At 42.0% G+C, this 11,559-nt stretch overlaps 1 protein-coding gene across 4 annotated transcripts in view; it reads left to right on the forward strand.

Annotated features, from left to right (window-relative positions):
* The window catches only part of SAMD12 (sterile alpha motif domain containing 12), a 325,419-nt gene extending 315,493 nt beyond the window's left edge, over positions 1-9,926 (forward strand). For all 4 annotated transcript variants that reach the window (XR_014793242.1, XR_014793243.1, XR_014793244.1 and 1 more), the window contains 2 exons: positions 1,567-3,656; positions 3,988-9,926. The gene's annotated coding sequence lies outside the window, so the exon portion shown is untranslated. The remainder of the gene's footprint in view (positions 1-1,566; positions 3,657-3,987) is intronic.
* Positions 9,927-11,559: the final 1,633 nt, after the last annotated feature.

Consider the following 11,559-nt stretch of genomic DNA (forward strand, 5'->3'; position numbering starts at 1 on the left):
CTTTATCAAGGAATGTGAATTTTTAATGGTTTCTAAATAAATTGGTGCTGTTTCTTCCGTTTACAATGCCACCAGCAGTATATTAGTATTCCACTTTCATTACAGGCTTATCGGTAGTGTGTATTATTATTTTATATTTAGTATGCTTAATAGTACCTTCCTTTTGTTTTTGCTTTTTCTCCAAAATAGCGAGCTTTAATCAAACATGTGCTTATACATTGTGCATGCTCTCCTGTTTGAAAAGCTGGTTTGAAAACAGAGTAGATTTGCTTTTAACCTCAAGAACCCTTGCCATCCACTCCCACTGCACAATAATTGTGTGTATTAAACAAAGCTAACGTTGATAGTTTCCTGAGAAAAACATTATATCACATGTCTATACTAACTACTAAACGAGGATCTGTGTACAGGAAATGTAGGGAGAACCCAGATAAAAGTAATAGAAAATTTTTAAATAAAAAAATTACAATATCAAGATCTGCACCAGCATTCCCAAGGCCAAAAGCAATTCAAGCAGCCCAGTCTCTGACCAGATGTTGATGATGACTTTCTCTCTCTGGTCTCTAACCTGCTCAGCCAGCCTGACTTTTCAAGTAGCAAACTCAGGAGCTCCAGCCACACTGCCCCAATATTTCCTTCTAGGTTTCAGCCCAGGAAAGCTTCTTGATGGATAAACCCCTTTTCCCAACACCTTCCCCCCAACGTCCCCCGCCCCCCCAAAAAAACAAAACAAAACAAAAACAAAACCTGCCTTCACACTCGTTCCTTATCATGTAAGAAAAAATTTCCCAAACCACAAATCCACCAGGGCTGAATGCCAATCCCAGAGGTCTGGTTTTGCCCTTGCTTCCAGGTGTTAAAAAATAAGATTGAACAGAGCCACTTTAAAATAGAGCTAAGCTGCCGTGCCTGAGGAGATACCTCGCACAGTTTAGGCTTCAAACCTTGGAATCTTAAAATGCAAAACAGACTCTGGACTGGGCCTAATGTAACATCATGCCCCAAAGAACTGTTTGCAACATTAACAAGAAACAGAGATGATGACTACTCCCTGATGGCTACAGGACTGAAAATTAAAATCCTTGTTTGGAATCAGCATCATCCTATGAGCTTATTGGCATCAATAGAAATGCCTTCCTTCTATTAATTTAATTGTCTCCCTTCCCTTTCTCATAAATACCTACTGCCATAGTCTACTAGTCAGAACACTATTTGGGCTTCTGCCTGAATCAGTGCTTACCTAAATGGCTATGCTTTTTCTTTTCATCACAAATAAATGCTGGTTGCCTCTCCTGTGGGAGGGTCTTTTATTTTCAGGTGAACACAGGCCACCTGGCCTATTCCTGTGATGGATGTCTTCCATGCTCCACCAATGGTAGAAGGACATTTCAGGAATCCAAGCCGCCCTTCATTGTCCTGGAGTTGAGTGACCAGTATCTTCGCCAGAACTTTCTCTTTCACCTAAGGATGTTAGGGCTTGTTGCAATAGTATGACTGCTGCTTCCTACCAGAACCTGGGAACATAAAGTAATAAATTATTGTGTCTCCCCCTGTTTCTTCCTGCAGCCTCACTCGAGGGTTCTCCATAAACATGGTGAGCCTTCCAAGCTACTGTCCTGCCAGTGGATACGAACATGACCTGCTCCTCCCAGAAAGACTAACTCATGGCCCTGCCAGACGATCCCCTTGGAGCATTGACAGATGAACTGGATTAACTAGGGGGAAGCACCCACTCAGTCAAGCGGATGGGCTTTGGGAAATCTTAGCTTGCCGTGGATTTGAAAAAGAGGTGCAGAATATGCAGTGCCGACTCATTGCAAGTGGTCATCGGCAGACGACTGACTGGAAAATCGCTTCCAGTTTTTTTATCACTGTGCATCCTCCGGCACCCTTCGGGGAGCTGTCTGTACCCCTTCCTGGAAGTCCTGTTTCCGCATGGCAACCACTGGATTCTCTTACTGTGTGCACAGATGGCATGATGTGTTAGACAGCAGATACAGCAGTTTTGCAATCTCGGTGGAGGTGTTTACCATAGTATGCCCTGGTAGGAATGTCCACATGTCTCCATCGTTGTTAGTTTTGACATCTAGAAGTAGTCTGTCCGACTCTTAAGCACTTCATCGGAGATACGAATCAGCACGTTCAGTACCTGTGAGGAAAACAAGTGTTTTCTTTTCCTTTATAAATCTTATTTCTGGCACAGACTGTCCAGGACAAAGTCCACTCCTAGCATATCCCCAGTTGTTTATGGTAGATCGGTGTAAATATGGCCACGATACTGTTAGACTTAACCTCTTGACCCTTTCCTGAACAACTGGATCCCACAGAGAGGTAAAAGTGGGCTGATTGTAATACCTTAGCTCCTGGTTCCTTGCACTGAGGCACAACTTAACCGCTTGCACATACAACCACTGAAACACAGGAGGCTTCTTCTTGGCCAGTGTGCATGCTCTCTCAGTCTATGGAAGAGTTCTTTCAAATCAAAAGCAAGGAAATGGGCCTTTTAATCAAAGACCATGCTGGGCTGGTGTTAAGGGCAGCAGAATTCAGTTTGCCAGTGGTCTGACTTCAAAACCATGGAAGACTTTCTAGGTCAAGTTCAAATCATAGCTCTCTGGGGAGAACAACCAGCAAGGGACTCCTGAGTGCCTAAAGAAGGAAAAAGGTCCAATGTCACACGAGGTTTCCTCCTCAATAGAGAACCTGCTAGTTCCTGTTAATTCTTTCTGGGATTATACCCACAACTAGTTGTTGTTGTTTTTACTGTCTTACAACAAAGCACAGTCCTGGGGAAAAGGTCAATCCAGTTATTGCTTATCTTTAAGCATTAGAAAATTATCCAATTAATTGACTCTACAGAATGCTTTAGCATTTTTCGCCCTGAAAATATAAATGTGGCTGAATAAAAAACTCAGCAAAGCATGTTCTGTGTGCCCATGGCCTCAGCCTGGGACTGACAGACATGGAATAACTTTCTATAAAATACATGTAACAACTCTGGGACCCTTCCAGCACAAGAAAGCTTTGCCTTTTAGGGAGTCACCAGACACACTCTCCCACATTTTACTTCCCCTGAGGGTCTCAGGAAAACACAGCCCACTGGAAAAAAGGGCTTACCATGAGATTTGGAAACCTGACAGGGAAGGGCAGAGAGTTGCAAAGGTGATTGGGGTGAATCACCCAATAGGGTGACTCACCTGTCAGGTTGTGGTGCCAAAGTAGAGGACTTCCAAGAGGGAGCTCAGAGGACAGATACCCCCAAGATCTGACTCTTCAACATGTTAGCAACATGACTGTCAGGCCCCTCACAGACCACAATTCTTTACAAACCCTGCTGCCAACTCGTCCGGACATAGCATGCCAATCTCCACTGCCCATCTCCTCAGTTTCAAGTCCAAGAGCTGGGTTTCCTCCTTCTGTCATTCCTCCCTTTATTCAGCAAGCATTTGCTAAGCACCTACTATGTGCCAAACATTGTGCTGGGGCAGCAACAGTGTACAAGGCAGAGTCTTTCCAACTTTAGAAAGAGCTCCTTCTCCCAAACACTGTCCCCACCCTATCTTTCTCATAGTGACAACAGCATTGGGACAGCATTCACCCCCTGCCAGAGGAAGCTGGGAAAATGCCTGCAAAAGGGGGCAGAGGAGGAAAGGATGGTGGACGGCATTGAGCCATATATTGGCACACTTCATGCATAGCCAACTCTCTCAGTGCCCAGATGTCTCTGGGAAGAGCTTCTTTGACCAGCTCTCCATTGCTTTCTTGATGTCTATCCTGGTCACCTATATTCCCAACCTTTATAGAAACACAAAGATGTCCTTCGCTGTATGTATTCTCTGAAACTCCAATTCCATAATTAGTCCTGGAGACACAGAATTGGACCTGATGCATCCAAAAGAACTGCCAGGGGCTGAGAGAGCGTAGCTGGGAATTGATTGGTTTAGCAGGGACATTCTGAGAACACCGCTAACACCCGTGGAAAGCTAGACATGCTTGATAGTGCCGATGTTCATGAAGATGGTGGTTCATCTTCATCCTTACTTACTCTGGCCTTTCTAAATATGTTCTGGACAATTAAATAAGTTGAGTTTCCTAGCTTTTCTTTAGTTAAAAGAGTACTGGAAAAATGGTGGTGGGTGAAGTTGAAGCTAGGAAAGACTAAGAAGAAGAAAACAATGAAAGAGCCCAATTGAAGATGGCTTCTCTAAAAATGCCTTAATTCCTGGCAAGTACCACATATTTGCAGATGAACTATAACTGTTTACCAAACTGTCCACCTCTGTTTGAAATCACTTCCGGGGATGCTTTTGAAAACATGGGAACATCAAATCTGAGCTGTCACCAGCTGAGCCAGCAAAATGGAGCAATGATGCCATTCCTAGGGCCTGGGATTCTTTGTTACGTGTCGAGGCAGTTTCCCAGGGTTACTTTCTGCTGTGCTGTACCTTTTTCCTAAGTTGCATATGGGAATCTGACCTCCAGAAGGTCAGAAATGGCTGGGGTGAGTTTTGTTAAGTAGGAAGCAGGAGACAGGGAGGTGTGGAAAAATATGTTGCTGTCCCAAAGCTCCAAGAATTGTGAACTATTGACGTCTAACTTCTCCTTAAACCTGTGCTACCCCTTTTATGAAAAGGCTGACACTCAGTATGTACGAAAAGCACTCTTAGGAATGAACAGAAATTAATAATTACAAGACTCCCCTGGGTGCCACGGGGATTAACTTTTTCCAACTCCAGAACTGAATTTAAATATGCAGAACATCCATCTAAAAAGCAATCGCTTTGGTAATTTACGACAGACCTAGCAGGGTAGAGACCCCAAGAGCTTTCTTTGTGGGTAACGATGCATCTTCTCATCTTCAAATCCTGCTCAGGCTCTGTGAGGTGTGTTACCACACACCTAATGCTACCTCCAAAATATGGGTAAACAGCACACAGGTCTCTGCAGAATCACTTCCAAGTTGCTCACACAAAGGCCGGGAGACCTTAGTTCTGAGCAAATTCTGCTATTTTTAACATTCACGGGGAAAAGGAATATGAGATGAGAACATAAACTCAGGATAAACTCAGATGGGTTTACCCCCTCATTACTTGCCAATGCTCTATTTGTCTGCAAACGTCACCCAATTGATTTTGGGTAGGAACACTAGAAGTCTCGAGGAAGAAAGATTTTTGAGACCCCCTCCCCACCCCCCAGCACTTTAGTTTCACCAAAACCTCCTCTTCCCAGAGCATTAGCAGCGCCATCCTTTGAGGTGTTTTTCTCTACATTCTTTAGGGCAATTTTGTTACTTGACACCTAGACTTAAAGCTGCAATAGTCTCTTTTGTTTTTATCCACCTTTCCCACAGCCCCCTCCACCCCACTTTTTTGCTTTGTTTTGTGATTCTGTTTTAATTTCTACTTTTGACATTGTTTTGTGGATATTCTATAAAGAACTCAAATAGAAAAACATAGTCATCCCTCCACATGCCCCCTCCCTGGCCCAGTACGGACTAGTAATTCCTTTGTAAGCTTGGTCTTGGTGAAATCTTGCTGCCCAAACACCAGCAGGACATAGCTTCTCATCTTCGAGGGATGGCTGGTCATTGCTACTAATTAAAAAGAGGCCCTCCCTGGCAAGTGTTGCTCAGTTGTTTGGGCATCATTCCATGCACCAAGAGATTGCTGGTTGGATTCCCAGTCAGGGCATATGCCCCGATTTCAGGCATGATCCCTGGTAGAGGATGTACAGGAGACAGATGATCAATGTTTCACTCCCATATTGATGTTTCTCTCTCTCTCTCCCTCTCCCTTCCTCTCTCACTAAAAATAAATAAATAAATAAATCACTAAATAAATCACTAAAGAAAAAAAGAGGCCATGAGATCATGAAAGAGGACAGACCAAAAGCTACATTAGCTTAGGGGACAAGTGTGTGTGTTGGGGGAACGGGAAGGGAAGGGGAGATGTTGAGGGGGATGGGACTATTTCAGAGACAATCACTACCCCTTAGTCTCCTTAGATCTGCATCTAACCCTCTAGCCAGAAAACTATCTTAGGAATTCTGCTTTATCAATGTGTATGATTTCCGGTACCACTGTTTAACTTTAAGATCAAAGAGAATCACGCTTCCATTATGTTGCTCTGGTGACTACTCTAGTGGGGAGACAGGAAGCATGCTTTAGAAAGCTGACCAAGTACACAGGGAGGTTCTGCCACAGAAAGAGCAAACTAGATACTTCTTTGCAGATTCTCATTTGGGAAGGTGGCTAGAGGGATGGTCTCCATGCTGGTTTTCTTCAGGCCATCAACTTAGCTCCTCAGGGGAAGAGCTGGGCTAGGGACAAGCACTATTTCTGACATCTGAAATTTTTAGGGTGAAATTCACCTGCAACAATTGTAAAAGGGAAGTGTCATTGAGTATTGGGCCAGTTTTAGACCCCCTGCCCAACAACACAAAGACTGGGGAATGACGCCTCTGTAAATCTGGAGTTTCATTCGCCTTGCAGGGCAACTTTAAAATCTTGACGCTCTCCAAGCATTCTTACTTCAGAGCTTCCTTCCCCCAGTTCCATCAAGAACCAGAAGTGATCAGGAACATACACCTAATAATAAAATTTCAGAGGGACCATCTGATTTGCATTGAATTGCAGTTGACTGGTTGACATAATATTAAGTGTTTTGGGTAGTTAGACATTATTTCTGATTACACAATATTCTTTTTACTGGAGCCAGTGGTTCAGGCATTTCATTTGGTTAATTGCTTGTTTTGTTGTTGTGTTCCAAACTTTAAACATTTACAGAGCCTTAGGAGGGCTCTCCAACGCAGACCTTTTTGCCTGAAGTGCAGAGTGAGAGAAACAGGAATGACTAGGAGATGGTTGAATTACAGTCCAAAGTTGGTGATCTATACCTTAAACATTTAAGACATTGGGGAGTCTGCTTGTCACCTCTTGCATTGTTTCTAGCCTTCTAATTTAAATTATTTGGATCAAAGGAAATAAAAAGGGCTGCTTTCCTGTGGCTTTGCCACATTAGCACACACACAGCTACCACATGTGGACTCTAAGCTGAGTTGATGTTCATGAGCACATGGATCTGTTTTGTGACCTGTATTTAATTACCACCACCACCACCCCAAATTCTATAAAAATGTATTCAAAGGCTTTACCCTTTAAAAAATTGCAAAATGAGCCCAGCCTGTGTAGCTCAATGGTTGAGTGTTGACCCATGAACCAAGAAGTCACTGACTGGATTCCCAGTCAGGGCACATACCTGGGTTGTGGGCTCGATCCCTGGTAGGAGGCATGCAGGAGGCAGCCAATCAGTGTTTCTATCTATCCTTTTCCCTTCCTCTCTCTCTCTAAAAATCAATTTTAAAAAAACATATTTCAAAATTGCAAAATGAGAGATTCTTATGGGATCATTACTTCTTGGGGTGGAGGAACTGATTTTGTAATATAACCTTAAAGGGGGGGTGGGGGGGAGTTTGTTATTAAATGCCTTGAGCGTCTTCTGGTTGCTCCTATCCTATCCACACACAGATGGTGATCTTCAATCTCCCCAGAGGTTAACCTGACCTCTCTCTATAATAGCACAAATGCCATGAAGACACCTTCTGAAGTTCTAAGTAAACTCTCCAAGCTTCATTCCAAAAATATGATTTGGATTGAGTATGGTCATGGTCCTTGATTATATGATTCCTAAATTAATTCTCATTCTTTATATGTATTTCCAGTACCTTTTTCTAACCATAATCAACTGCATTTGTAGTTTGCCCTGGGAGCGCATGGTCACTCTGTGGACGCTTTGGACAATTCCCATGCCTAGTTCCCACACAAGGCATTCAAGAGAAGACCAAGAATAGGTTTCCCTTCACACCAGCTGCAGAGATTTTGAAGTGCAATACCAGGTTCACATCAAAAGGCCCCTCTTTGTACGGGAATGGGGTGGAGGGGCAATGGTAAGATATGTGCACATAAAATACCTTAATAAAAAGATGAAGGGAAAAAAAAAAGCCCCTCTTTATAGATGTCGGGGGAGGGGTATTCATGTTTGAACACTGGCACTTTTTGTCTTTTTTCATTGTAATTCGCCTCCCACCTCCAGTCATCAGAAAGAGAAGCTATAGCCCCTTCAGTGAGTGTTGGCCCCAACTGGAGGTAATTAGGGTCCCACTTATTCAGTCTTATACGTAGGCAACTTGAACAATCTCTGCCACTGCCTTTCCTCCACCAGTAGAAAGATGCTATCCTTATGTGGCCATATTTGAAAAGACCACAGTTGAGCCAGTTCAAGGAGCTCACATTGCAGAGCCGAACAGTGCCATGTTCGTGACTTGGCCCTGTCAGTCTCGGTCGTGGTGGGCACAGAAGCCAAGCCAGCATAAGTGTTTTGAAACTAATTCTACCTAAACTCTTGCGTCACTGAATCATACTACTGTAGCTCCAATTAATCTAACTATTTAATATTTTAGGCACTAAATGAAACAGCTATACACGAAATTTTAGAAAAGATCAATATCGTTACAAAATTACATATTTGCCGTCAAAAGTACCTGAGAAAAGAAAATATTGATCTGTTGTGGTTTATATACTTGAGTTATTCTTGGGACTTTGTGGACACTGCACTGCTCTGATAAAGGGTAGGAATACACGAATTTGATAGAAATAGCCCATCGCCTTGGATTTCTGCCTCTCTGGTAGGGATGCCAGCTGCCCTTCCTTCGCGGACAGGATTGTTTGCAGGCTAAGATGAGCTAAGAGAAGGTGTCCTATACCATCAGAATCTCTGAAATTCTCATAGTGACCAGGCTACAGGCTTTTGTCAGTGAGCCTTCCCCTTTAATTTCTGTCTTCTCCTCATAACTATTATTATACGGCTCCATTTGGGGATTTTAAAAAAATAGAAGAATGATAAGAAAGTAACAGTCAATTTTGCCCACATATGCTTCCAATATTTGGGGGCTGGTCTACAGAGCCCACAGACAAGGCATTCATTTATCTCCACTTCTCCACTTCCCAAAGTGTTAGAGTACTATGACTTAGTCAAGGGAGAGAGAGAGCCTTGGACTTGGCTTAGTGCCACAAGATTGCTGATCTCAGGGTTCAAGAAGACCAATGCAAGGGTGAAATTGACAAATTGAGGGCCATATAACTTCTTGATGAGCTATAGTATACTAACAGTTGTTCTAGGAAAGAAAGAAGAAAATCAAACAATGTGAAATGAAGATAAGACCACAGGGAGATCAAATTAAAAAAAAAAAAAAAAAACCACAACTGGTTCACTCTTTTACAGACACTGACAAACAGGATTATACAAGCACATTTCATAATACAAAGCCTACGTAAATGGTAGATATTTCTCTAGCTTTCTTAAATTAGTAGTTAAGCCAGCAGTCTGAATTCTCTTAGTCCCCTAAGAGTAGTTAATTATTTTCTTTATTCATCACCCACAACTGTGATTTTTTTCCTCTATGCACCCTGAAAAAAAAACCCAGGCTGGACTTCGGTGAACACAAACATGCTAGGTGGTGAAATAAGAGTGCCTTTTCTGCTGGACGTTCATTTTTGTTCCCTGGATTTCCAGGGCATACAATGTTTAGAAATGTTTTCTCTAAACATAGAATTCTTGTGCACCACAATTTTGAACCACCAATTTCCATATCTTACTAGGAAGCAGCTATCAACTTGCCAATTCCTTTTGGGTCTCCTTATATTTTCTTATAATGTTCCTTTTAGTTTTGGAGGTAAAGACAATGGGGGGGCATGATTCTTTTTAAATTGGTAGAAATGAAACTGTACAGATGTTTGCCCCCTGTATCTATGAGCATGATCTCTATCAGGCCTGAAAATCTGCTTTATCATTTTGTACATTTGACTATTTTGTATCCGCATTACTTGATTCCTTATGTGCATGGCGATGTATTAAAATGTGGGATTTCTATTACTGTGTAAAAAGTGTTTTGATTCTGATTTTCAACTTACATCCTTGAGAGAGAGAAAAAATTATATTAAACTTTTTATTTCTATTTTCTTCAGCTCATCAGCTTTGAAGAAGAAAAAGAAAAGTTAACAGCATTTTACTTTCCCTGTGTTGACTAATGATGCAATTCCTGGTGGAAAATTGTCCTCAATTATGCTGTGTTTCCTAGAGAAATAATGTATGTGCAATGAATTGGTGGCCTCCCTCCAGCTCCCAGTGCACAGAATTCCCCCAGCACCAAATCTCACCAGTGCAATCGCTATTACTGTTGGATGCTTTAGTGGTGAGCACAGCTGGGCAAAACACACAATTTTCATCCCCAGATATGGTAACACCCTTGAAAGAGATGCAACAACAGATCTGGGGCCACCAATTTGCTCTCACCCTCAAGAGTTTTCCGGGCATGTAATAGCGTGATTGATGGCAGTTCCCAGCACCGCCATCTCCATCTCTCTCAGGGAGTGACCAAGGATAAGCTATCTGTAGTTTATCAAAAGAGACACTGACCTGCAAATAGCACCTGCTCAGGAGATCTGGGATTAGAAGTCAGCTCCTCCCCAATACATTTGGCTCAGCCCGTCCTCTAGTTCAGCAAACATCTGGATACACTCCACTCTCACCACATATTTAAAAGATGTCAAACTTTTTTTTATCAAATTAAAAAAAATACAACACTGATTAATATGAGGCACCAGATATAAACAGCAGACCATTTTACCTACTCTAAATCACCATTTTACCCCTCTCTTTCTTAAGGAGGCATTGTAACGAGTACTTGTAGCCACTATAACTTTTCTGAATATGATGAATTGCCTCAACTTGTACTGGAGACACTTCTTTCCCAGAATGGAAAAGGCACTTATAAATTGCATGAAAAAGAAAACACTCATGTGTGGTTTTTTTTTTTATTACATGTTTACTGCAAATCTAGTTTTGGGGGCAGTTTTTCCCCCAGAGAATATTTCCAAAATCAAAACTTGTATTATCCTTTTAAGTTAGCTTACAACTTAATGTATAAGCCTTCTAAATCTGTCTGCACACCTAGTAACTCTAAAAGCACAGTTTACTCACAGTTTGTTCATAGAAACTAAACACAGAAAAATGGAACAGTTACCCTCTTCAAATGTAGAACTAGAGCCCAATCACCAATGTTATCTTTGTCTTGACTTTTCTTGGATCATTTCTGACCATTCCTTCTCTTCTTTGCTCTTTCTCTTACCACTTTCTTTCTTTCCTTCATCAGTTCTCTGCCTTTGACTTATGTCTCCCTTTCTGTATGCTTGTCTTGTTACTTTTTTTTTTTTGCCTTACTTTCTTCTCCCCCTATCTCTTCACCTTCTCTCTCCCTTTCTTCATCCCATCTCAATCTCTCTGCCCCAACCCACCCTCCCCTTCTCTATCATTTTCCTCTCTATAGGATAGGACACATCCTATTTGTATTTTATCCCCATCTCTTGGCATATAACAATTGCTCAGTAAATGTTAGGTGAACTAAATTAAACTTAAGCCACATGTTTCCCATCTTATTTTCCTCCTTCTACTGAGCCTAGTAACCCCTACTAATACTGCATTAAGTAAATTAACTCATAGCAAT

Source organism: Pipistrellus hanaki (genome assembly GCF_964339955.1).
Source record: "Pipistrellus hanaki genome assembly, chromosome: 17".
NCBI classification, from domain to species: Eukaryota; Metazoa; Chordata; class Mammalia; order Chiroptera; family Vespertilionidae; genus Pipistrellus; species Pipistrellus hanaki.